Consider the following 27,122-nt stretch of genomic DNA (forward strand, 5'->3'; position numbering starts at 1 on the left):
ATGCTGCCTCTCAGTGGTACAGCTTCCTAGCTGGCTTGGGCAGGTCCCTTCCCTCAGCCTTAATTTCCTCATCTGTAACGTGATGGGGTTGAACCCTATGACTCATAAGGTCCTTCCTAACGCCAAGGTAACACCTAACACTAATTTAAAGTGTTCTGTGAACAGAACAAGCTGAGGGCAAGTCAGACGGAAAACCCAAAGGGTCCTATTACAATAAAGTCGTCCAGATTTGTGCACAAATCTTGACTCTGACGCTTGCCAACTTGTGATCTTGGACAAGTCTCGTCACCCCCAGGGTCTCAGCCCTCAACAAAACAGAAAATGCCTCCTTCAGAGGCTTCATGTGACGATTCTACAAAATGACACCTATAAATTGCTCATCTCAGTGCTTTTCACATGATAAGCAGGCGACAAATGTTGCTTCTCTTTCTTTCCCGTCATTGTGTGTACTTCTAAGAAATAAGAAGCTGCCAATAAGAAATTATACGACGCCAATCGTTGTTACACATACCCTGACCTCAAAGGTACTAAATGTGGAAAAAAGGAAAAAAGTGTGAGTCTGAGAATAGAAAAACAGTCGTTGGGGACTATCAGAGCCCACCAGCGTCTGAAACCAGGAGACATGGGGTGGCACCAAAATTGCTTCCCCGGCCAGCCTATGGTGTTTTGATGTGACGCTAAAATTAACAACACATTTTTCAGTAGGAAAAAAGTCTGCAGGGTAAGATTTAGTTTCTTAAGGTCCAAATCTCACACTTTGGGGGTACACTCTTTTTACCATGTTTCTAAAATTCAGTATATGGATAAATCTTCATAAAGTCTCCCAAACCATTTCAGTTCTGACCAGGAACAGAGTCAAATTAGCCAAGTCATCCAACGTGTACTGAATACCCACTCTGTTCCACAGCTACTCAGTGAGGGCCCACAGGAACAGAGTTGTTGGCTGTATAACTTCCGATGATCTCTTAAGAGTTGAGATGTGCGTGCTCTGATACGTTTTTCCTCATTGTCCTCTCAGAATACACAATGCCCTAACCAAGGGTCAGATCGATTAGCATTATGCCTCCTGTGGATGAATTAAAAAGCCACAAATGAAGCTATGTGTTTCAAGGAATTAATAGAATTAATGATTTTCTGCAAACAGATACAAGAGAGGCCAGCCTTAGATTTTACAAAGTTGTATGTTGCTTTTAGTGTCCCTTATTCAGAGGGGGAAAAGTCTGGGTTTATAAATGAAGACAAATGGTGACGTCTTGGAAGAAATTAATTTTATTGAAAAGATATTTCTTCCTTTCAAAGTACTGGGTATTTGGGACAGCTCCTCTTTTTATTGACTTAGATAATATTTGCCCTAGATGATGGTGCAGTTGCTATGGTAACTTTTTTTTTAACGAGACTAAAAATAATGAAGCCTGTGTCTGATTTACTAGGACAAGTCAAGCCTTTCTCCACAACTGTCTGAAAGAAGTAGCTGTCAGTTGTCACAGATTTATTTCAGATTAAGGGGCACATGGTTTAGGCGCTGAAGTGGAATGTTTTTATTTCCGCCTGACTCTTCCACTTTTGAAGGTCATAGCTTTGCCTGGCATGGCAGACACATGCCTAATAGAGAGGAACGGAGAAGAGCTTAATGAGTCACAAAGAAGCATTCTTTATTTCAAGTGCATCCTGTATTCTCATTGGAACGAGTCCACAAAGCTGCTGGGTCCCCAAATCCTGCATTTGTAATTTCCTAGGCAGTTGCACAGACAAGGCCAAGGCTGTTGCTAGCTCAGCTTCGAAGCAACAGCACCTCATTTGTTAGTTGTTGGCTTGGTTCCAGAAAAAGATCCCTAGGATATGGCCCCAGAGTGTGCGCGTGTGCCTTTGTGTGCCCATGCTTGGGCTTGAGTGACGGAGCAGGGCAAAGGGAGGATGGGGCCAGAGAAGAGAAGAGCTGCTCTACTCTCTAGAATATTCATTGCATAATTTAGCACATAGTAAGCAACTACTCTGTGCTGGGCACTATCCAGCCCTGGAGCTACCGGACTCATTAAAAAAAAAAAAAATGATGTTGGGAGGTCTGGAAGTGGAATAGCTAACAACTTAAGGGAAGGATAGATTTCTCTCCTCCTTCCCTTTCTTTATCTTTTCTTTCTTCCTTTCTTCTGCCCTTCCATATTTTTTATTGAATATCACCATATGTCACACAAATGCTGAGTATATGTGATGCAAATCCAAATGGAGCTAAGAACCTGTCCTCAAGAGTCAATACTCCAGTGAAAATTATAAATAAACCAACATACAGATGACCCAGAAATTGCTCTCTTGGGCATTTATCCCAGAGAAATGGAGATTTATCTTCACACAGAAATCTGTACAAATGTTCGCAGCAACTTTCTCCATGATATCTGCAAACTGGAAACAACTCAGGTGTCCTTCAGCGGTGAGTAGTTAAATGAACTGTGGCACGTCCATTCCACAGGATACCGCTCGACACTAAAGGGAACAAACACATGACAGCTTGCATGAATCTCTGGAAAATCAAGCTGAGCAAAAAGAAGTCAATCCCAAAAACTTCCATATTGTATAATTCCATTTACATAACATTCTGGAAATCACAAAATTATAGAAATGGGGAAGAGACTAATGGTTTCCAGGAGACTCAGGGAAGGGGGGAAGTGCGTGTCGTTACAAAGGGTCAACATGTAGGATTTTTCTGATGATGGAAATGTTCTATCTCCTGACTGTGGTCCGTGGATAGAAGACCAAAACGTAACAAAGTTGCAGAGAACGAAATATACACATATACACAAACACAAGTAAAACTGGTCAAGTCTAAATAAGGTGGATGACTATGTCAATGTCAATACCCTGGTTGTGATATTGTACTCCAGTTTTAAGTATAAAACACCTTGCAGGAAACTGAATAAAAGGTGCGCAGAATTTCTCTGTATCATGTCTTACAACCGCATATGAATCTACAATGATCTCAAAACCAAAGTTTGATTGAAAAATAAATAAAATAAATACAAATAAATCAACATTTCATTTAGGGGGTAGGCAAAATGGGTGACGGTGGTCAACAGGTATAAACTTCCAGTTATAAGATAAATAAGTCCTGGGGATGCACTCTCCAGCATAGTGACTATAGTTAACAATACTGTATCGTATCGTCGAAAGTTGCTAACAGAGTAGACCTTAAAAGTTCTCATCACAAGAAAAAAATGTGTTACTATGTGTGGTGATGGATGTTAACAAAATTTAATGTGGTAATCATTTTATAATATATACATACATCAAATCATTATATTATATACCTAAAACGAATACAATGCTATATCAATTATATATCAATTTTTTAATGAAAAAAATAATTACTCTGCATTAAGAAAAGCAAAACAATGAAGTTCATTTTTAAGTATTACTGTCAAGAAATTGAATTAAAACAACTAGAGGCAAGGGCACCTGGGTGGCTCAGTCGGTTAAGCGTCTGCCTTCAGCTCAGGTCATGATCTCACTGTTCATGAGTTTGAGCCCCGCATCAGGCATCAGACTTTGTGCTGACAGCTCAGGGCCTGGAGCCTGCTTCAGATTCTGTGTCTCCCTCTCTCTCTGCCCATCCCCTGCGTGCTGTCTCTCTCTCTCTCTCTCAAAAATAAACATTTAAAAAAGAATTAAAAACAAATAGGAGCCAAGTCTGTGTTTTAGAAAGATCCCATGGGCTTAGTGAAGAGATAGACTGGAGTTGAGACACTGGCTGGGGAGGCTGCTGTGGTGATCCAGGTGAGTAGTTTGTTCACAACTTCAAATGTTGGAAGTCCTTTGGGTTAAGTCCTATATGCAAGGCAGGGGTGTCCACTAAAGTGCCAGAAATAAGATTGTATTTAACCCAATATCCAAAATTTCTACATTTCAACATGTAATCAATATCAACCATCACTAATGGAATATTGTACACTCTTTTTACATCCTTTTTTTCTTATACGAAGACTTTGGAGTCTGATTTGTACTGATACATACTGGCTGCACATCTCAGTTCACATCTGTCACATTTCAAGTGCTCAAAAACTTCCTGTAGTGGCTCCCATGTTGGACAGCACAAGTCTAAACCACAGACGTGCTACACGGTGGCAAGGAGTAATTATCTGAACTCTTAGACTCTTTCCATGTGTCACATCTATTACTTCTCAAGACAACGATAATCCTATGAAGTATTTCTATCTACTCTTTATGAGGAACAAACTGAGGTCAAAAGAAGTTAAAAAAAAAAAAGTGACCATGGCCTTCCAGGTACTCAGTGATGGAGCTAAGATTCAAGTTCGCTGGGGTACCTGGGTGGCACTGTCGGTTAAGCGTCTGTCCCTTGATCTCTGCTCAGGTCATGATCTCACAGTTCACTGATGGTGCGGAGTCTGTTTGGGATTCTGTCTCTCCTTCTCTCTGCTCCTCCCTGGCTTGTGCTCACTCTCTCTCAAAGTAAATAAACTTAAAAAAATTTTTTTTGAAGATTCAAACTCAGCTGAGTTTTACTATATCCAGCTGCTTTAGCCACATTGTTATGCTGTTCCAGTGAGAAACCTTCTTACAGTGAGGGGATCCTTAGCTCAATCTTCTAGAAATATCTGAACTCTCACCAGCTAAGCCTGTGTGGCTGATGCATGTGAAATTTCAAAACTTAAAGCAGTAAAGAGTATATTAAAAAAAAAGATGATGGGGGAGTGAAATTTATCAAAATGCTTATTTTTTCAGATTTCTGATCTGCTGGGCCTAATTACATGATTTGAGTCTCAGTATTTTCTTACCTAACATTGCTGAAGAGCCTACATCAAAATAAATCACAGAGAGATATCTCTCCGAAGTAGAGACGGCCCTGACATTTATTGAATGATGAAGCCACGATGGTAATCAGGTCCAGAGAAGGGAAACTTGTATAATCGAGGGGATAGAGGAATTTCATAATAAATAGGTTTGGGCGGGGGGGTAATCAGCAGATTTTTAAGAGCTGAGCAAAGCAAAACTCTCAAACCCATGATTCTAAGTTAACAAGTCATGGGTAAAAAGCAAACTAGTCCCAGAGCATAAAGCTTAAACGGACTGAATATTAATAACCATTTAATACTATTCCTTGGTTTCCTCACTATCTACATGACCTCTTTATCAGGATGTCACAGAAACGAACACTCCAACCTCATTATGTCCCAAACAAAGTTGTTTGGGTGTTTTTTTCTCCAGGTTCTTTCCACCCCCCACCCTTCATCTGGCATTTTCCATCTCTGGAATGAAACCCCTCGAGATTCTTTCGAGGCTCTTCCCTGTCCCAAACCCTGCCACTCCCCACCACATACAACCACAGGATTCTGTCAGTACTGTTAGCTTGCCTCCAACCCTTACTAGATGCTCAGCTACAAGCACCTACTCTAACTCTCAGGTCCGCTCCTGCATCGGCAACGCTTGCACACAGTAGGCAATAAACACTGAAGTAAATGAGTAAATGGCTGAATGATTGTGGAAAATGCCAGATGCCACTTCTTCCCACTTTCCCCCAACTCAAAACTTTACCAGTCTCCGTGAAAGTTTGGCAAATATTTCCAGAACAGCAAATGGTCAATCCAACAAGAGTTGCCTTCCCATATGTAAATAAGAAGGCAGTGGGTCAGTGCACATCTCCCCCACCATCTTCTTTCTGATCCCAGGACACTAACCCTGGTGGCTTCCACCCCCACCCCACCCCCTGCCACCTGCTCCCATGTTGATAGATTCCTCCATGTGAGTGGTCAGGCAGGGCATACATATGCTTCTTGGCACTTCTTGGCACCTCGGTCTGGTTGGTTGGGTTTCATGACTCACTTCAATTACTTGGAAGCGAAAAAACAGTTCCCCTTTCTGCAGCGTGGAATATCTCATCAAAGAAATGTGGGGAGTATGGAAATTAGATTTGACGGGCAGCCAGCTCTCTGCTTCCCTACTTCTGCTCTTCCATAGCTCTCTTTGAAAAAAGGAGTTCAGGCTTTTCTGACAGCCTGATGGGCAATGACATAATTTTAATAATCCTCTCCTCTTTGGGCAAAATTAAAGAAAAAGACTTCACAATGAAATGACTGTGCCTCAAAGATGGAGTCGCTAGATTCATCCTTTTGGCATTGTTCATGTCCAGCGCTCTGGAAACAAGATGCGTATTTCAGGCATGCCTAACACTGTCGTTAATGCTTCACTTTCTGAACTGCCTTGAAGGTTGATGAGGCCTAAGGCAGACTGAGCCAGAAGCGTGAAGCTTTAAGAAGTACTGTCAGAATCCACACACACATACACACATACACACATACACCCAATTCAGTTCTGTTCCTCACGTAAAATTATGGATCTAATTCCTCAACTTAAAGAATTACAAAGCCTTTTTATTTTTGGACTCTAGTCTAATCTTTGTCTTCCAATGCTATGATCAGGGTTTGTTGGGGAGAGGGGGTGCTCATCTCCCATTCCCACTTTCCCATAGTGGGCAAGAGAGAAGAGTATGCCTAGAACACTTCAGGCTCCCTCTCTCTACTCCACACTCCCGCCATGAATCTCTTATCTGATCAGTTGGTGTGACTGGGGAATAAACATGGTGACTCAACACCCTGGACATTCCAAGTTCAGGTAGATTTACCAGTTAGGATGGTTTGGGCTGCAAGTAACAAGTACAAACCATTGAAGGTGGCATAAACATACTTAAGTTTAAGGAAGAAGAAGTCCAGAATCAGGGGGAAGGGATTGGTGTGGCTGCCCAACAATGTCATCAAGGACCCAGGTGTTTCGCATTTTTCTGATCTGCCATCTGAGCATGTTGACATGCCTCCCCTTATGACCTGCTCCATCTCCAAACTGAGTGCCCTTAGGTAACAGTGTCCAAAGACAAAAAATAATAATAATAATAAATAAAGGAAATAAGGAGAGGAAAGTACCTGTCACAAGCATTTCTCTTTTAAGAGGAAAGGCCTTACAGAAGTTTCCTGTTGATTTCCTCTTTAATCACATTGGCCAGAATCAGGACACATAATCATAGCTATAAGGAGGTCTGGGAACGGAAGTGCTTTCGGCATCTACGTGGAAACCCAGCTCTGCTGGCAAAGGAGAAAAGTAAGGAATATTTGTAGCGTAAATCATCACCAGTGCCTGTCAAATGTATTGATATTCAGAGCTAAGGCCATTTGCCTACATATCAAGTTGTATTCTCCAATTTAAATTCATTCGGTAAGAAAGCCAATATTTTTACCTCCTCCTGTCAGATTCCTGTGTCTTATTTTTCTATTACTTCCAAGCTCAGAGCAAGGAGAGGGTCATGGTTACTTATCACCCCCAAACCCTAACGCGACTGCCAGAAGCATTGTTGACTCTGGGAAAATCAACCACCACCATCCCTTTGGACCTCAGCTTCTTGATCTGGAAAGCAAGGAGGTTAGATGAGCGCATCTCCAAAGCCCCTTCCAGCCCTGAAAGTCTCTGGTTCTAAGCCTGTGCATTAGATGTCTCCAAGCAGTGAATTAAATCATAAGTAGCCTAAGAAATATTATGAAAAGAAGAAATTTGACTCACATTGACTCACATTAGCCTTAGGGAATGAAAACTTGTAAATAATGATGAACTTTAAAGCCAGTGTCAGTTTAATAATAAAAAGAACTTGTGACCATGCCCCAGGCATGGTACTGAGAGTTGCCATGTAATGGGTTTACAAGAGTTTAGGAAAATCACTGCTCCTTTGAAAGGGGCGCCTCGTAGGGCAAACAGAATGACAAGGCACTAAAAATGGATCTCTCCTCATCTCTGTATCAGAATAACCTCCAGTGTCTGCAGGGTAGAGCCCCAAAACCCTGACAAGTTTTATAAAAGGTCCTTTCCAGCCTATCACCATTCTACATCCACACATACCCAATACAAATAAAAACAGCTAATATTTTAGAAGTCTTACTCCGGCTCAATATATACAAAGCACCTTACATTTCATTGTCTCTTTTAACCCTTACCACAAGAATATTGTTATTGTTAGATCATCTTCATTTTACATATGAATGAACTGCGTACCCAAGGTCGCAGAGCTGAAGGTGGTCGAGCCAGAATTTGAATGTAGGCAGCCTGTGTCCAGAGCCCATGCCCTTAACCATTGTTATATTTCTCTGACCGTATTTAAATATTTCTTTAAATTTTTGTTTACGTTTCTATTTCTACCACTAATACATAAGAGCCATTTTCTCTTCATTCCCTAGTTTTATATCTGACAGCTAGTAGATGCTACCATAAATATTGAAAGAATGCATGCATGAATGAATGACTTCCTGGGCAGACTTTTCAGTCTTCTGCAAACACACTCTATTATACCACCTTGACCTAGCTTATATGGCTCCTTCTGTCCAGCAGACTCCTACTCTTCCTTCAGGAATATCTTGAAATGTCATACCCTTGCTGTGTACTTCCCATTCATCTTCCAAAGAGAAAAACAGATTGGAAAACAAGTCACATAAGAAGGAATTAGAATCAGAGTGGCACATGACTTACTTATTAACCAGGGTCAACTACAACAGCTCCCAAGTCTCAATGACTCACAATAAAATGAGGTACAAACTTCCAGGTATAAAATAAATAAGTCTCAGGAAGCCTGGGTGGCTCAGTCGGTTAAGGATCCGACTTCAACCAAGGTCATGATCTCACAGTTCGTGGGTTCAAGCCCCACGTCGGGCTCTGTGCTGACAGCTCAGAGCCTGGAGCCTACTTCAGATTCTGTGTCTCCCTTTCTCTCTCTGTCTCTCTCTCTCTCTCTGCCCTTCCCCAGCTCATGCTCTGTCTCTCTCTGTCTCTCAAAAATAAATAAATGTTTAAAAAAAAAAGTTAAAAAGATAAATAAGTAAGTCTTGGAAATGAGAAGTATAGCATAGGCAACGTAGTCAACAGTACTATAATAACATTGTATGATGACAGATGGTGACTATACTTACATCACAGTGAGCATTAAATAATGATAGAACTATTGAATCACTATGTTGTATGCCTGAAACTAATATAACGTTGTAGGTTAACTATACTTCAATCAATCAATCAATCAATCAATCAATATCACAGCAGAAGCAGAGGGCAGGGTTCTTCAATCATAAAGGGGCAGAGAACCCATCTTCTGATGTCACCATCTTCATGATGTGGCTTACAGAACCCCCTGCAAGGGGAAGAGAGAGCGAGCAAGACTGTGCAAACCTGAAGTGGGTATTTGTCAAATACTTTCTAAGTATTTGTCACCTATCAATCTTACCTGTCTTATTCCATAATTCATCTGTTTGGGTTTTTTTTATTAAGTTAGGCAACAATTGTCCATTTCTTGGCTCTCTTGATGCCATCCATACTTCCAGAAGTTAACTAACAATGGTTCTAGTGTCAGCTCTAGAAGACTGATTTGAATATTATTTACTTGTTCCTAAATACTTGACCACACTTTTGAATGTGTGGGGTATCAGCCGCCTCTTCAACAACATTCACCCTGCAATCATCTATTGAACATCATTCTAGGTATGGGTGCATAGAAATGAAAAATATAGTCAGAGTTATTGTATTGAGGAACTCTTAGTCTAAAGGAATACCCTGAAAATTAATCCAATAATTTCATCAGTGATAAGGCTTTGGTAGACATGAAGACTATGGGTTAAGAAAGACACTTGAGGCATCCTCAAGGAGGAAGGAAGGGCTTCCTGGGATGAAGCATCCTTTGAGCTTGTGAGCACGTGAAGGACTTAGGAGTGAACATGTTGAGAGAAAGGAAAGGGACATTCTGGGTAAAGGAAAGAGTATGAAAAAGTTCAGAAGTTAGAACTCAGAAGGGTCAGGGAATGAAAAGTCATTTGGGCATAGGAAGGAGTGATGGGAGATGGAGGGCACATTCAGAGAAGAGCAAGGATATGTTCTGCTGGGCAGACATTGGAGGATTTTGTTCAGGGGATTGATGTGATTAGATAGGAGTTTCCAATAGATCTTGCTGACCCAGAGAACTTAAGTGGGTATGTGTAAGGGAAGGAGGGAGAGATTAGAGAAAGCAGACCCTGAGAAGACATGAGACCACTGAGGTAATGAGGGAAGATATCCTGAGAGTGTGGACTAAGACATGGAAGTGTGGATAAAAGAGAAGAGAGAGCAATTGAAATCTATTTGGGAGGTTAACCCAACCAGATCTATTTATAAAGGATGAAGTAGGGGAGGCATCTCAGACGGCACAAGTGTCTGACTTTGCTGGGTCAGTAGGGGGTGGTACCACTGGCCAGCAGGGGACTCTGTTCCCACAGAGGTTTGGGGTCACATGAATTCACTTGGTCTTGATTTTGAAATATCCCCCAGACTTTTGAGTAGAGATGTCTACTCACAGGTAAACACGGAGATCTGCCATCCAGAGAAAAGTCTAGGCAAGACAGAAAACATTTGAGTGATCTGCACACAGGGGTGGTGAAAGCCCTTGGGGATGAATGAGATCTCCCAGGAAAGACGTGTAGTAAAGAAAAGGGACAAGAAGTCAAATAAGGAGGCTCATGGCTCACTTGGACCAAAGTGCTTATCTCCTCAGGATTCCCATAGCACCTTGACCTAACTTCCTTCATTTTTATGTCCACGTACTGTTTTTCCCTGAATTAGGCACAATCAACTTGAAGGTAGGGACAAACTTTTATTTGATTTAGAATCCCTAGGGTTAAGTACACAACAACATATTCAATAAATGTTTATTAAACATGATTGTATATAGTTCCATATAGTTTATGGAAGAGACAAAAAATAGCAAGTCTGGTATGCTTCAAATTCAGGAAAACATGAGGCTTTAGCATGTCATTCAAAATGAATTTTTTTAAAGATTATTTATGTATTTTGAGATAAAGAAAGAGAGAGCACACGCACACATGCATGGGACACAGAGAGACAGACAGAGACAGAGACAGAATCCCAAGCAGGCTCTGCACAATCAGTGCAGAGCCCAATGTGGGGCTCAAACTCACGAACCACGATATCATAACCTGAGCTAAAATCAAGAGTCAGATGCTTAACTGACTGATCCACTTAACCAACTGATTTTTTTTAATGTTTACTTATTTTTGAGAGAGAGACAGAGTGTGAGCAGGGGAGGGGCAGAGATAGAGGGAGACAGAATCTGAAGCAGGTTCCACGCTCTGAGCTGTCAGCACAGAGCCCGACATGGGGCTCGAACTCAACGAACCCCAAGATCGTGACCTGAGCCAAAGTCAAACGCTTAACCTATTGAGCCACCCAAGCGTCCCAGCCAACTGAATTTTAATCTAAGAACACACCTCTACTCTCTGCCCCTCATTCTCTTTACCCACTTCAGAACAAAAATGTGGTTCTATTCTCTACCATTTGCTTCCTTTCCTCACCCTTTTTCTGGCTTCCCTGAGCTCACTTTTAAAACTAAATTTAGGGGTGCCTAGGTAACTCAGTTGGTTAAGTGTCCAACTTCAGCTCAAGTCATGATCTCTCAGTTCGTGAGTTTGAGCCCTGCATCAGGCCCTGTGCCAACAGCTCAGAGCCTGGAGCCTGCTTCGGATTCTGTGTCTCCCTCTCTCTCTGCCCCTCACGCTCTGTCTCTCACAAATGAATAAACATTAAACATTTTTAAACTAAATTTAAAAACCACAGAAATAATTCCGATTGGCTTCTGCTCTCAGTTAACCATCATCTGAGCCCCTAGTGGGCAGGATTAGATCTAGAGACACTACCTGGAATTGTGTGTAACAATTCCAGCTCAAGGTAAAGGAAGCACGGCTATTCTACGTGAGGCTTTTTAATCAGAACCTCTCCCTGGGACAGTTTACTGACATTGGAAATTCGTCATGGTTACAAAGTGCTTTGATTTCACAAAAATAAGAGGTCTTCTTTGCTGAGGTGGCAAGCAGTGTTTTGTTTTATACAGATTAACCAGGGAAGAACCACAAGTTCAGTGTCAAAGAGCCAAGATTTTTTTCCCCCTCCCTGAGCCAGTTGCCAGCCCATTTAGAAGATAATGATTTGTGTTTACAGTCACTAAATTAGCAAGTTTGAAAGACAGTAAAGAGAGAAGGCATTGTGTCTTCGAAAAGAGGCCACCAGTGGCGGGTTCCTGCTCCATCTGCCTGTAGAAGTCTTCATGTTCCTCAGCCGCTGTGTCCTGCTTGGTAACTAACTAAGCAAATGCAAGTTAAGACTTTGTGCTTGGCATATTGTAAATGAAAAAGCAAAACAAATAAAAACAAAAAGGTGACAAGGTTAGGGGACAAGGTTCGAGTTCTGGCTTTGGCTTCGGTTAGTGCAGTGCAGCCAAGAGCCAAGACGAGGGGCCCAGACTAAACTCAGAAGCTCAGGACTAACTCTCACTGCACCGTGAAACCTCAGCAACTAAGTCAACTCCAGAATCTCAATAGGAGGGTCAACTTTTAACGGAAAGTGCGCTCACTCTCCCACCTCTGAGACCAGAATCGGGATGTTGATGGTGCCATTTCATACCTAATAGCAGAAAAAAATATGTATGTATATAAAACACCCAATACTGATAAGGATGCTGTGCAAATGGATTCTGGAGACCGCATAAAATGGCTCAACCCTTTGGAAAACACTTTGTCCATATGTCTCAAGTCTTTGAAAGTTTTCTACTCTCCTATTCCTGGGAATTTGTCCTAAGGAAAAAAAAATTCTAAAATATGAATAAAACTTATCAAATATGCATTTATTGCAGCATTATCTTACAAAAATAGCAACAAGAGATATTCTACTCACACAGGACAGGGAAGTATTAAAATATGGTCCATCCACATAATGGAATGATATTTATCAGTTAAAATTATGGCACAATGGAATAATATTTGTCAATTAAAATTATTACAAAATGGAATGAGATTTATCAATTAAAGTTATTACAAATACGGTAGAATGTAGAAAAGCATTTATAATATGGTTGATGGAAAAAAATCAGAATGCAAAAAAATATGGCATAACTACATCTGTTAAACAGTTATGCAAGCCTATGGACAAAAACTGGATAATCATACAAATAATTTATTGAGGTGAGTAGATTGTGCCAATTGTAAAAACTGAATGATTTCAAATCTTCAAGGAGAGAAAATTCTGACACTATTTAAACAATCCCAGAGAGAGGGGGGGAAAAATGCCCCAATTCTTTTTATAAAAGCACTAGTCCTAAAACCAGAACAAGAGAGCACCAGAAAAGAAAGCTATAATCTTATTTCTCTTATGAACACCGATGTAAAAATGTTAAATGAAATATTAGCAAATTGACTCCAACAATATATTAAACCAATAATATACTACAGCCAAGTTGCCATTCTCAAAATGCAAGGATGATTCAGTAACAGGAAGTCTGTTCATATAACTCTCCACATTATTAGGTCAAAGGAGGAAAAACGCATGATATCATTTCGGTGGAGGCTGCCAAAGCATGTGATAAAATGAACACTATTATTCCTGATTTAAAGTAGTATTTAAATTCTTAGTAAAATAGGAAAATAGGTACTTTCTCAATATCATATGTATATTCCCATGTGTATATAGTTATTCCCCTATATATATAGCTATTGGTTATTCAGAACTATAAAAATGCAGCAACAGTTAGTTGATCTGATGAGTTCCTTGAAGACTAAGTGAGTGTAACCACCTTTCCAAGGCTCAAAGGCAAGCCTTGGTACCACAGTGGCCTGGTGTTTGCAGATTGCAGCTTTGGGTCCAAGTTACTTTACTCTGTAACCTTAGGATGCTTTGAGCTGCAAATAACCCCCATTCTCAGTATTCTCCAATAGCTTCCCATCACATAGACAGGGGACTCCAAGTCCCTCCTACAGCCTCTAAGAACTCACTCTAGTGTTTTCACCACTGCCTCCCTCTTACCACCAAGCTCTATCTCACTCGGCTGTAGGTTTTTCTCTAAAGCACACCAAGCACTTTCCTGCCTTGGGGACTTGGAAGTTGCTATTCCTCCTGCCTGGAAAGTTCTTTCTTCAAATGTTTTAATGGCTGGCTCCCTCACTTTGTTCACTTCCCTGCCCAAATGGCATGCCTCTCAGTCACCTGAGACGCCCAACAATACTCCTTATCTCATACTCTGCTTGACTACCTGACATCATATTACATATTCATGTGGTATTTTCTCTCCTACCAGAAAGGACGTTTTATGAGGGTAGGCACTTCGACCATATCGTTCACTGCTGCACAGCCCGTACCTAGGACAGTACCTCACACCTAACAGCTGCTACGTAGAAATACATTAAATGTGTTGCTAAAGCAAGAGAAGCTCTGACTCGTACAGATTTAAACAGTTAAGGAATTTATTATCTCACGAGGCTAGATGCCCAAGGCTTTCTCTCTCTTTCTCTGCAATTCTCTGGGTTCTCCCCTTTTTTGAATGTCGTCTTTGTCCTCATATGGAGGCTGCCCTCAGGGTCACAAGATGGCTGCTCTAGCAACTGGAGCCATGTGCTTTCTCTTTCCTGTCCATTTGAGAGAAAACAAGACTCTCCCCCTGTGTTAGTCAGAATTCTTTCAGGATGACACGTAAAATTAACCATCACACTCCTATCAGAGAATAAAAGTCATTCCCTTCAGTCTGATTGAGCCTCCTTATTACAACCAATCCCTGAAAAGGAGGCACGAATTCCAAGTTTGGCTCATGTGAATTAGGACCTGCCGCTGGAGAAGAGCTGAGTCAGCCTCCACTGCCTCCCATGGGAATGAGGAAGGAGTGGATGAATGCGTGTCCTAGAGAGAAAACCAGCTGGGAGTGCGACAATCTCTGACTTCAGGGAACTCCTCAAGCCCCTGGAACCCTCTCTAGAGTAACTGGCCTCTAGGGATCTTCAAACATGATGGTTTCCTTGGGATATTTCTTGAGCTAAATACCCCTCTTAGATCAGGGAGCTGCCTCAAAAATTTTCCTCCCAGAAGAGCCTGAGCCCTGGGAGAAAGGGAACCAAATACATGCCTTTTGTAGGAGGGAAAAGGAGATGGAAACAGCAATGCAAACCACATTTCACGGGAGAGCATTCCTTGCAAATCGGTATCAAAACGTGAAGCATACACAAAAATATAATATTCTTCCACAGTAATTAAAGGTCATTTAATTCACATTCAGACAAAGTGAATAGAGACAGCAATTCGGCACAGGAGAAAATATTTTGTCAGCAAAATGGGCAATCCTGTGAATTACTGAGAACGTATCGCCAGCCAGATACCCTGAACTGGTAAACAAATAGTTTGACTAAAAAACTGCTCGGGGCACAACTCTTGCATCAGGGTGATTTACCAGGGAATAGAGCCACAAGGAGACATGGAAAATCATCTGAAGTATTGTCTATCCTTTTGATCAATATTACAATATCCTATGTCACCTGCTGCAAAAGCACAAACTGACTTCTAATATATCACCCCTGAAAGATATTTGATCATTTTATTACACTGTGACTCCTTCACTGAGAAGCTTTAAATCCCATATAATTCGTGTCTTTTTAATTAGCTGTTGGGTTGTTGCTTACTATACGGAAACATTTGGGGGTGATTTGAAAATGCTGTTTTCTCAACATTAAATACAATAACACCGTTACAAGTTGGCCTCCTTCCCCTACTCCCAATGCTAAGAGGCTGCAAACGATGCACAGCCAAGACAAGCCTTTAGTTTCTAACACAGAAAAGACAAGACTTTGAGCATAACTTTCCTGCTCTTTCTAATTGTCCTGCAAGGGTATCATCTTCAAAAGGGCTTCTGTTAACTCACAAGACACTAGCCCCAACCTTATCCGGCATTTATAAGCTCTTTCATGAAGAACATCCACCAATTTGGCAATGAACGAAAGGAAAAAGTGTAAGATAGGAAGACGCGCGGCGTTGCATTCACAGCCGAGAAAGTGGATACAAGTTACCCCAGAACAGGCACCCAGCAAGGGACAGAGCTAAAAGCAGACTCTAGGATGACGGCTCCCTACTCAGGGTTCCTTCTGCTACAACACTACTCCTGCTGTGGCAAAGTTCTCCCTCAGCCAGGCAGCCAGGTCCTTTCTGATGTGTCTTGCTATACAAACAGTAAAACTCCTGGTCATGTCCTATAGTCAAACACGAATTCAGCTCTGAGGTTTTTTTTTTTCATCCAAAGCAAAGATCTAGTGAAGATCTAAATACCCTTAAGGACATACATGGACCTAACCATGAGGATATACACAGATACATGCAACATAGAGTTGTTCAAAAGAGAATCTAGTCAATGATACTGTAATCACGTCTTATGGTGCCAGATGGTAGCCATATTTGTGAGGAGCAGAGCATCGCATACAGAGAAGCTGAATCGCTATGCTGTGCACCTGACACTCACATAACGTGTGTCGACTATACTCAATTAAAAAAATTTTTTTCGAGTCGTTCAAAAGCATCACAGCTATTCCTAGTTCGGAGACATGAGAGAACTTTCTCCCATCATCCCTTCCTAAGCATGTGATGGGGTCAACAGTAGCTTCACATCATTTCCGTAGAAAGCACAAGATTAAGTCTTTAGGCTGTGGCAGTCATCTAGCAATCAGGAGACGAGCCTGAGAACAAAAGCCAGCGTGAGGAGGACAGCAAGTGAGAAGATGGAAGTCCCCGGGTCTCATTGTTCCACTAAGTTAACCAACCTTCAGACTTCTAATTATGTGAATTTTTAAATATGTTCACTATTTAAGCCACTATCAGTCAGGTTTCTGTTAGTTGCAGCCCCATCCCACACAACAACATACAATGAGACCAAGAACAAAGGCTGTTGTGGTGAGGAGGTAGAACGGAATTCACTTAAAACTTTTTTTTAACGTTTCTTTATTTTTGTGTGAGAGAGAGAGAGAGCGACAGAGCGTGAGAAGGGGAGGGGCAGAGAGAAAGGAGACACAGAATCTGAAGCAGGCTCCAGGCTCTGAGCTGTCAGCACAGAGCCCGATGTGGGGCTCAAACTCACGAGCTGTGAGATCATGACCTGAACTAAAGTTGGATGTTTAACCGACTGAGCCACCCAGGCGCCCCAGCACTGAATTCACTTAAATGAAATATTCATGCATTTAGATCAGGCAGTTCAGAAGCGTCATTACTGGGGTACCTGAGTGGCTCAGTCAACTGAACATCTGACTCTTGATTTCGGCTCAGGGCATGATCTCACCATTCATGACTTGGGCTCAGAGCTGAGAGTGCAGAGCCTGCTTGGGATTCTCTCTCTCCTCTCTCTGCCCCTCCCCAACTTGCACGCATGCTCTCTGGCTTGCTCTCTCTCTCTCTCTCAAAATAAACAAATAAATAAAAATTGTTTACAAAGTTGCACCATTACTTGAGTGGGTTCATGAATATATTGTTGATAACATTTCTAACCAGCTAATTCAAGAGAGATTGATGGAAACGGAGATAAAATCTAAGTCTCATGCCACCCAATAATTTGACCCCCTTTTTCCTCTCAATCAACAAAACTAATTCACAGAAAATGGTTTGCAATTCTTATTTGTTGATCTTACTTTGTGCAGGCCACTGTGTTGGGCACTTTACACATATTATCTTTTTTAATCCTCATAACAGCCTTAGAAAGTAAGAAATATTATCATTCTTATTTTATAAATGAGGAAGGGCAAGCAGAAAGTAGCCATCAGACTTCCATCTTGCCATAAATTTCTTCTCTGTGATAACCTTCATCCTTGGTTGTAAATGTTTGTAAGTAATAAAATACACAAAAATATCACGAAGTAAAAGAAAAAAGACGGAAAAGTAGGAGACTCTAACAACCCAACGTTAGAATAAATTCGTCAGGGCTTGGGCAAATAAAGCCAACTTATTTAGAATTTAGAACAAGCTAATATGGAAAAATCAACTTTACATCCATTTCTTCCAATTCCATTATCCCATTTCTCTCTAGCATACTTTTGAGTGGGTTTCTATCTCACCTCTCCCATGACTAGATACTGGGAAAGTTCCCTTCAGAAAGGATACCTACCTGTTAATGAAACATTCTCCAGCCCTTTCCAAAGTTTCCCCTAGATAATTAATCTTCCAATTCACATTCGTAAGCTACTGATCAGATGTCATCAATAGTAATGAATCCACATTATTAAAATATAAAGCTTTTAAAAATACATCTGTAGAAAAAAAAGACAAAGACAACAAAAGACATGTTTGTTTACTTTAGAATAGCATAGTAACTCTGTGATATTTAGTCAACTCCCCAACTAAACCAGGATTTCTATTATTCATAACCTTGACATTTGATCAAAGTAAGATACTAGAAAGACTATGTGTGGCTTATGTCTCCATGCTCCTTTCCCTGGTAGTTAAGCCAAACACAAATTTCATTATCTGGTTTCTAGTCACAATAATGAGCCAGATTGTTCCAAAATCTCAAGATGTCACAGCCAAGGATTTTTGAGGGGTTGTAGGTGAATCTGAAGAAACAGAAAATAGTAGTAATGACAATGGTTTTAAGAATAGCTTGCCAGGTGGAGGAAAAAGAGAAAAGGTTGTGAGTAGGAATTTTTCAAAGTATCACAGAGTTCTGTAATCTTTCCTCTTAGGAACTTGTAACTCAAGATCACTAACATTCCAGGATAGCTTTAGGATACTCTGGTGTCATAGTGGGTTTTTCAGCGCTCCATAAAGAATATTCTGTGGCAGGCTTCATCACTTTTTCTGTTGAGAAAAGCAACAACAATCGTTACTTAGAGGTTACCACTTGAATTCATTCTCCTTATGGGACATCAAGAAAAATAGCTAAAATATTCTTAATATGGAAATTTCGTTTGAAAATGGTGGGGGGGGGGGGGGGGGAGGTATAGGACTGTCCATATCCCAGGAATGTGCTAGTAAAGTCATCAGAGAGGAATATAAGATCCAGATAAAGAAAATATATTTAAGCATTTTTGTACATCTATAATCAAGACCACCAAGAGACAAGTAGAATCACACCATGCTTGTACATGCACTATCTAATTCCAGCAACAACCCTATGAAATGGGTGATGTTAACCTTATTTTACAGGAAAAGGAAATAATAAACTGCCAAGAGTGATATTTAAAATCTTAAAAATCTCAGTCATCATCTATCCTAGGTGCATATTAGTTTGTGCTGCATTTCAGCTGAGACTTTTGAAATGAAAGACTAGCACATGAAATCACTGAGCACAAGAATAGCATTGGATGTGCAGATGAATGGACACAAATCTTTTCTAGACCACTAGTTCTCAAATGCTTTGGTCTAAGGATCCCTTTATTCTCTTAAAATTTTTTGAGAACTCCTGGGTCCCTGGGTGGCTCAGTCATTAAGTATCTGACTTTTGCTCAGGTAATGATCTCACAGTTGGTGAGTTCGAGTCCCACATCAGGTAAGCACGAGCCCTGTTCGGGTAAGCTGGAGCCCTGGGTGAGTCTCACTTTTCTTTCTCTCTGTCCATCCCTCTTCTCTCTGCCCCTCATTCATTTGCATCCTCTCTCTCTCTCTCTCTCTAAAAAAAAAATTTGTTTTTGAGGACTCCCAAAAGCTTTTGTTCATTCATGGATATTTACCATAGCAGAATTTAAAACTATGGATGTGTTTTAAATATCTACCAATTAATTCATTTTTAAGTAACAATAAGCCTATTACATATTTTTAAATGTTTATATTATTTTACTGAGAGAGGGAGGCAGAGAGAGAAGGAGAGAGAATCTCAAGCAGGCTCAATGCTGTCATCACAGAGCCCGATGCAGGGCTCAATCTCACCAACTGTGAGATCATGACCTGAGCCAAAACCAAGAGTTGGACACTGAACTGAGTTGAGTCACCCAGGCTCCCTGCCTATTACATATTAACATAAATAACACATTTTGTGGAAAATATTTTTTTTCCAATAAAATAGTGAGAGAAACTGCTCTGTCATACACATTTCCAAATTGCTTCACTATCTGGCATATAAAAACATCTGGATTCTCATACATATTTTTATACTCAGCCTGTTGTGATATGCTGTTTTGTTGATGTGTAAAGAAAATATACCCTCACAAGGATACATAATTGGAAATGAGAGGAATATTTTAATACCCTTTTCAGATAATGTGTATTCTTTCATACTAAGCCAAAAGTCAACATGTAGTGGTTTCTAAAAGGTAGGTTGTAATGCAGAATTTGAAACCATATGAATAAGCTTTTCAGAATGAGTTACATTAAAATCCATTGGTCTCTCTTGCACTTTGAAGGGATTGTTTACCCATGCGTGATATCGTAACATCCTGCACTGATCATTTAGAGACCATTAACTCACTAAATGGTGCACATCTTGCAAATTTTCGCACATTTCATCATACAACATCACAAAATCACATTTATTAATTTCATCAATACTCTTATTGTAAAGGTCTTCACATTTTTGGAAGCTGAGAATCCCACCATACTGAATACAAATTTTCCAAAATTCCCATTTTCCGTTAAAGTCTCAAATTTCATTCTGGCAACCAACACTGCCAGTTATTTTCCTTGAAGTGACAGATCACTGGTTTCATCTTCTAGAAAATATCTGCCAAATATCCAATTCTAAATCACCAGTTTGCCTGTTATCCTTTCAAGTAAAAATGGTGTCCCATGAAAAGCAATCCGCTTACTCAACTCTTAGCTCAATCATACAAGCACTGTTCCTCAACAACGTCATATTTCAATATGCAACAAAAGTGCTTTATGTATACTTCCCATATTGTCATTACACAAATATTGAAATCATTCAAGGATTGAGATTTAGTCAAATTAATCATTGATACTGCCTTATCAAAGACCTTCTTTTTTTTCTATCAAAGACATTCTTAATTGAAACTGGCATCATTTTTTAAAACTGAGAGTATGCGTGGGTGAAAATGCCAATGACTGCTACTGTATTATGGTTTGGCGCCACTGTCGTAATTCATGCTCAGGTGCCAGCACTTTAATCTCCATTGATTCTACACTCTCAGTGGAAATGTCAATACAGTGAAAAAAGAGCAAGTGACACCTTAATATTATTCTGAAAATAATTTTTACCTTGCAGACACCTAAAAGGATCTCAGAATCCAAAGATCATGCTTTGAGAAGCACCACCCTACAAGAAAAGATGGCTAAACTGAAACTAGAAGGGAGAGGGAGGGAAGCAAGAGAAAGAGGAATTTGATTTTTGGTTAATTTGTTTCTAGAATTCATTGTCATTTTTTACCTACACTTATTCATGGTGGAACTAAAAATAAATACATCACAACACAGTTTCAACTAGCTTTCTCTAATGGTTATGAAGTCAGTAATATATGGACTGGCATTGATTATTGAGATTTCTTCTTGAATCTCAAAATCAAACTTCTATAGATTTTAAAAAAGCTGTTTTAGTTGAAAGATAGATAGAGATAGATAGATTTTATTTATATATATGATATATGTTATATTTGAAGAAAAAGCCTAAATCTTATAAATCCATACCCTTTGTTGAAAAAGTAACATATTTTATTAATTAAAAAACAAACCAATTTTGGGGTGCCTGGGTGACTCAAGTCAGTTGAGTGTCAGACTTCAGCTCAGGTCATGATCTCACGGTTTCCAAGTTCAACCCCACATTGGGCTCTCTGCTGTCAGTGCAGAGCCCCTTTGGATCCTCCACCCCAATCTGCTTCTGCCCCTTCCCCACTCGCACTCTCTCTCTCAAAAATAAATAAATATTAGGGACACCCAGGGGGCTCCATCAGTTAAACGTTGGACTCTTGGTTTCGGTTCAAATCATGATCTCACAGTTCATGAGCTTGGGTCCCACATAGAGCTCCATGCTGTCAGTGTGGAGCCTGTTTGGGATTCTCTCTCTCCCTCTCTCTCTGCCCTTCCCTGGCTCCCTCTAGCTCTCAAAATAAACTTAAAAAAATAAACAAACATTTAAAAACACAGACCAATATTAAAAGTCTTGCTCCCACATTTTCTGCTCTTGTCCCTACAGGTAACCATTTATATTAATTTCTTACTTGTCTTTCCAATATTTCTTTAGGCAAATACAAAAAAAAATTTTTTTTAATCTTATTTTTCCCTCTTTTTTTATTACAAAAAAATGTAAGTATGCTGTATAAACTCTTTAACACTGCTTTTTTCACCCAGTGATGTATTTTGGAGCTCTCTTCTTATCAGTTCTAAGAGATCTCCCTCATCCTTCAATACTAACTGTATAGTATGCTCTAGCGTATTCTGGTGCCATAGTGCATTCCATATGTGATACCCTATTGCTTCACGGTCGCCAGTCTTCTACTACCCCAGCCCATGCCGTAATCAATAACTGAACACATACATGACTACTTCTTAAACCCAGCCTTTCATCTCCTGGTCGGGGGAAGGTATAAGCATGCTTGTATTCTAACCCCATGGCCAAAAACTTGATCCCTTTAGCTCCAATCTTTCATCTTAGAACTCCAAGGAGCTTAATTTGAAACTGAATGCCAGCAAGTTTAATTTATACAAAATTACATTATTGTGCAAACAGGAGAAACCAACTTTGATAGACTTAAGAGAAAAGAGAAGAAAGGCTGGAGCCTAGGCTCAGATATCAAGCAAAGCAGGAATGACCTGGTCAGGGAGACCACCTAGTCACAAGCCACCACAGGCACCACCACCACATAATACTGACCAGCTCTGCTCGGACCTTCTCCGTTGGACACCGGATGCACACAGTGGACCCTCATCACTGGATGAAAAAAGGATGCATCTTCTAGATCCTAAAGCCCAGGAAAGTGGCAGGAGATGAGCTCTGTGGATTCTCCCATGGGTAGGAAGGGGATTCAGATGTTGGCAGTCAAAAATCCAATGGATATATACCAAGCAGAAATTAGCAGCACAGCCAGAATTAGAACCCAGGTCTCATGGGCATGAGTGAATTGTTCTCCCCTCTGTTTAGCACGTTTTTCTGTCTCAATGAAGACAGTACCTGCACAAACTTGCTCCCAGTTAGAACTCAGATCCTCTGGCCCCTCTGGCGCTTTGATGATGACATCACTAGTGGAAGTCTATAGATTCTCCATAACAGGTGACCAGGAAGGGAGAGTGGCCATTCTTTGCTCTTTCTCTATTAAGATTAGCTATTTCCAATTAATTTTTACTCTGTAGGGATCTAAACGTGCCAGTGCTTGTAGAGAGCCCTGACTGATAAAATGTCAAATAGACTATCTCTCAACTTCTCTCTCAGGGGACTCTGCCAAGGCATTAGTCCATTAGTCCAGTGTTTCTTTTTTTTTCCAATTATTTTATTATGATAAAATATGTATTATACAAAATTTACCATCTTAACCATTTTTAAGCATACAGTTCAATGATATTAAGTATGTTCATAATGTTGGGCAACCATCACCATCATCTGTATCCATAAATCTTTTCATTCTTGTGAAACTGAAACTTTGTACCCATTAAACACTAACTCCTCTGTTCCTCCCTCTCCCCAGCCCCTGACAACCACCATTTTATTTTCTGTCTCTATAATTTTGACTAGTCTAGTAACAACAGACAAAGAAGGACACTATATAATAATAAAGGGGACAATCCAACAAGAAGATATAACAATTGTAAATATTTATGCGCCCAGCATGAAAGCACCAAAATAGGTAAAGGAGTTAATAACAAACATAAAAGAAATAATCAGTAGTAAGACAAAAATAGTCGGAGACTTTAACAGCCCACTTGCATTGATGGACAGATCGTCCAAACAGAAAACCAACAATGAAACAGTGGTTTTGAATGACACACTAGACCAGATGGATTTAACAGACATATTCAGACATTCCATCTTAAAACAGTAGAATACACATTCTTTTCAAATACACATGGAACATTCTCCAGAATAGACCACATGTTAGGCCACACAACAAATCTCAAAAAAATCGAAGTCATACCATGCACCTTTGCTAATCACTACACTATAAAACTAGAAATAAACCACAAGAAAAAAGTCTGAAAAGAGCACAAATACATAGAGGTTAAATAACAGGCTATTAAACAATATGGTCAACCAAGAAGTTAAAAATTACATGAAAACAAATGAAATGAAAACACAATGTTCCAAAATCTTTGGGATACAGCAAAAGTGCTACTGAGAGGGAAGTTTATAGCAATACAGCCTACCTCAAAAAGCAAGGAAAATCTCAAATATAATTTTGACTAGTCTAAGTACTTCATCTAAGTGGAATTATATAGGTATTATCTTTTTATGAATGGCTTATTTCACTTAACATAATGTCCTCAAAATTCATCTATATTGTCACATGTCAGAATTTCCTTCCTTTTTAAGGCTCAATATTCTATTGTATGTACATACCACATGTTCCTTATCCATTCATCTGTGGATGGGCACTTGTGTTGCTTTCACATTCTGGCTATTGTGAATAATGTTGCTATGAACATGAGTGTACAAATATCTCTTTGAGAGCCTGCTTTCAATTCTTTTGAGTATGTACCCAGAAGTGGAATTGCTGGATCATATGGTAATATTTTTATTATTTTGGGAAACCACTATACTGTTTTCCACAGTGTAGGCTAGTGTTTCTTAAGATTCAAATATACCCAGAATGGGCCTGGCTACCTCTTTTCTGGCCTGCAGTACTGCCTAGGAGAGGACAATCTGTGGAAATCTCCTTATGCTTACCTAAGCCCAAATAAATCTTGTCTCAGCAAGTGTTAGTTTTCCACCCAGACAGCATGGACTGGTCTCACATGACAGAAGTAGACTCCTTTCTGATCCTCCTTCAGCCAAGTGCCTGGTGTTATGGGGCCAGGAGACCTCCAGCCCCTGTCTTGGCCTCCTTTGACTTCAAAGGCCTTGAAATAGCCAGTCTGAACCCACCAGCTCCAAATAACCTTCTGGTCCCCAAATCTCTCTCTTGAAGGGAACCCAGATTATCCCATGATACCAAAAGATACTGCAAATAGTAACCCACCACATCCCTGCCACATGCCATATGTGTTAGTTTCTTAGGGCTGCAATAATAAATTAGCACAAACCAGTAATTTATTCTCCCATAATTCTGGAGGCCAGAAGTTCAAAACCTAGGTGTGGGCAGGATTGGTTCTTTCTGGAGGCTCTGAGGGAGAATCCATTCCCTGACCTCTTCCTAGATTCTCGTGGCTGCCAGCAACCCTTGGTGTTCCTTGGCTGCATATCTCCAGTCTCTGCCTCTGTCCTCACATCACCTTCTCTGTGTGTTCATGTTTTTGTGTCTGTTTCTCTGTCTCCCTCTGCCTTTCTCTTCTAAAGACACCTGACATTGATTTTAGAGCTTATTCCAAACCCAGGGTGATCGCATCTTAATAGCCTTTTTTTTTTAAGTCGGCTCCATGCCCAGTGTGGAGCCCAATGTGGGGCCTGAACTCACGACCCTGAGATCAAGACCTGAGCTGAGACCAGGAGTCAAAAGCTTAACTGACTGAGCCACCCAGGCACTCTTTTCATCTTAAGATTCTTAACATAATTACATCAGCCAAGACCCATTCCAAATAAGGTCCTATTCACAGGTTCTGGTTGAACATATATTTTAGAGGCTACCATTAAACTCACTACACCTTAGGCAAAAAGAGAAGGGCCCATCTGTTCTTGAGAGCAGACAGGCACAGATGAAGAAATGGTATGCTTGTCTCTACCAAACCAGCTTATCCTTTGTTTTCCTGTGGACAACTTACACTCCAGGACTGATGATCAAAAATAATGTGATTCAACTTGACTTGCCTAGGAACCTACTCTAAAATAATTAATAAAACAAGAGTTACCTTTATAAGTATTTTTCTTCTTAAAGAATTGGCATTTTCTGCTTAGCAAGGGACTCTAAGACTGCCTATTTCTCACATCAACTGAAACAATTATTACCATACAACCCTGTTCCTGGGAACTCTGCCTCCTATCCGCCTAAAAAGGAAAACAGATAATGAGTTTAATTAAAACTGATTGGAAAGTTGGACGAAAACTCCTGGAGGTAATTACAAGACAGGGCCACCCATGACTGAGAGAGCTTCCCTAATAGATAAGAAGTAAAAATTAATCTTTCAAAGAAGAAAGAGAATATATTTATGTGAGAGTGGAGAACAGGATCCTAGTTAGAACTGAGGAATACATTGACCTAGATGAAATGGAAACATCTATAAAGATAGGTGCCGTACATGTAATAACAATTTCCCATGCAGAAGAATGATTCACTCAATCAACTCAGATATAAGGACACTGAGTTATAAGGACGTGCCCGTGGCACTCATGAGAGCATGCTGAATTAAGCTCATGTGATACAGACCAAGTTAGACAGGCATGATTCTTAGGGCATTCAGATGTCTATAGATTTGTCATCCTGGTATTTGCTACAGGAAATGTTCCAGATTAGTGGGGACCAAGAATGAATACCAAGCAGTATCTTGAGCTGTGGGAAGCCCCCAGGTGGGATCCCAGGGCCTCTGGGTGTATTCCCAGAAGTGGACGCAGGTCATGGAATCTCACTGCCAGCTTGACTCATTAGAGGCAGAACAGGGTTGCCAGGAGTGCTTTCTAGCCTGAAGCTTCTTTATCATGTGTTAGGATGGTTGGGTACCTTGGCTGCTACCCCAGGGGACAGCCATCATAGGAACTCTCATCCTGCTCAAAGGTCAGGGTGCTGGAGGAAACATGCAGGCAGTGGCCCAATGGCCTACTGGGGAATCCATGTTTTGAAATGGGTTGGAGATCAGAAAACACAAACCCAGCACCAAATGTTCCATCCCTAATACCCACTAAGCCACTTACCCATTGTCCTTGATGCTAAGCCTAGAATCTTTACCTGGTGGCTTTGCTTCAAGGAAATTTTCCCTACCCACTCAGAAGAGAGAGAGTGAACCCCCAGGCCTATAAATGTGCAGAGAAAAGAAATCTATCTATTATGATGGAATAATAGAGTCAGGACAATTGTGTCAACATTTCGCAAAAAGCTAACTGCCATCAAATTGTTTTTCTTACACCTAACATGCTGCTGAAGTTCGCTAAGCTTTCATTCAACACTTAAGAAATCAAAGTGAGTTGGGGCGCCTGGGTGGTTCAGCCAGTTAAGCGTCCGACTTCGGCTCAGGTCACGATCTCACGGTGCGTGGGTTCGAGCCCCGCGTCGGGCTCTGTGTGGACAGCTCAGAGCCTG

The 27,122-nt window shown here is 40.5% G+C and overlaps 1 long non-coding RNA gene across 3 annotated transcripts; it reads right to left on the minus strand.

Moving 5' to 3' along the window:
* Positions 1-1,251: 1,251 nt before the first annotated feature.
* LOC102900836 lies at positions 1,252-23,800 on the minus strand. Of its 3 annotated transcripts, none has more exons than XR_006599671.1 (4): positions 22,619-23,800; positions 17,969-18,657; positions 6,924-7,079; positions 1,252-2,478 (listed from the first exon to the last, which is right to left on the minus strand). It is a non-coding gene; the product is annotated as an uncharacterized LOC102900836 (long non-coding RNA). The 3 variants fall into 3 exon arrangements; XR_006599672.1 differs by lacking the exon at positions 22,619-23,800 and having other exon boundaries at positions 17,969-18,110; positions 18,568-19,665; XR_440567.4 differs by lacking the exon at positions 22,619-23,800 and having other exon boundaries at positions 17,969-19,665.
* Between the last annotated feature and the right edge of the window lie 3,322 nt (positions 23,801-27,122).

This window comes from Felis catus, chromosome B3 (genome assembly GCF_018350175.1).
Source record: "Felis catus isolate Fca126 chromosome B3, F.catus_Fca126_mat1.0, whole genome shotgun sequence".
Classification (NCBI taxonomy): Eukaryota; Metazoa; Chordata; class Mammalia; order Carnivora; family Felidae; genus Felis; species Felis catus.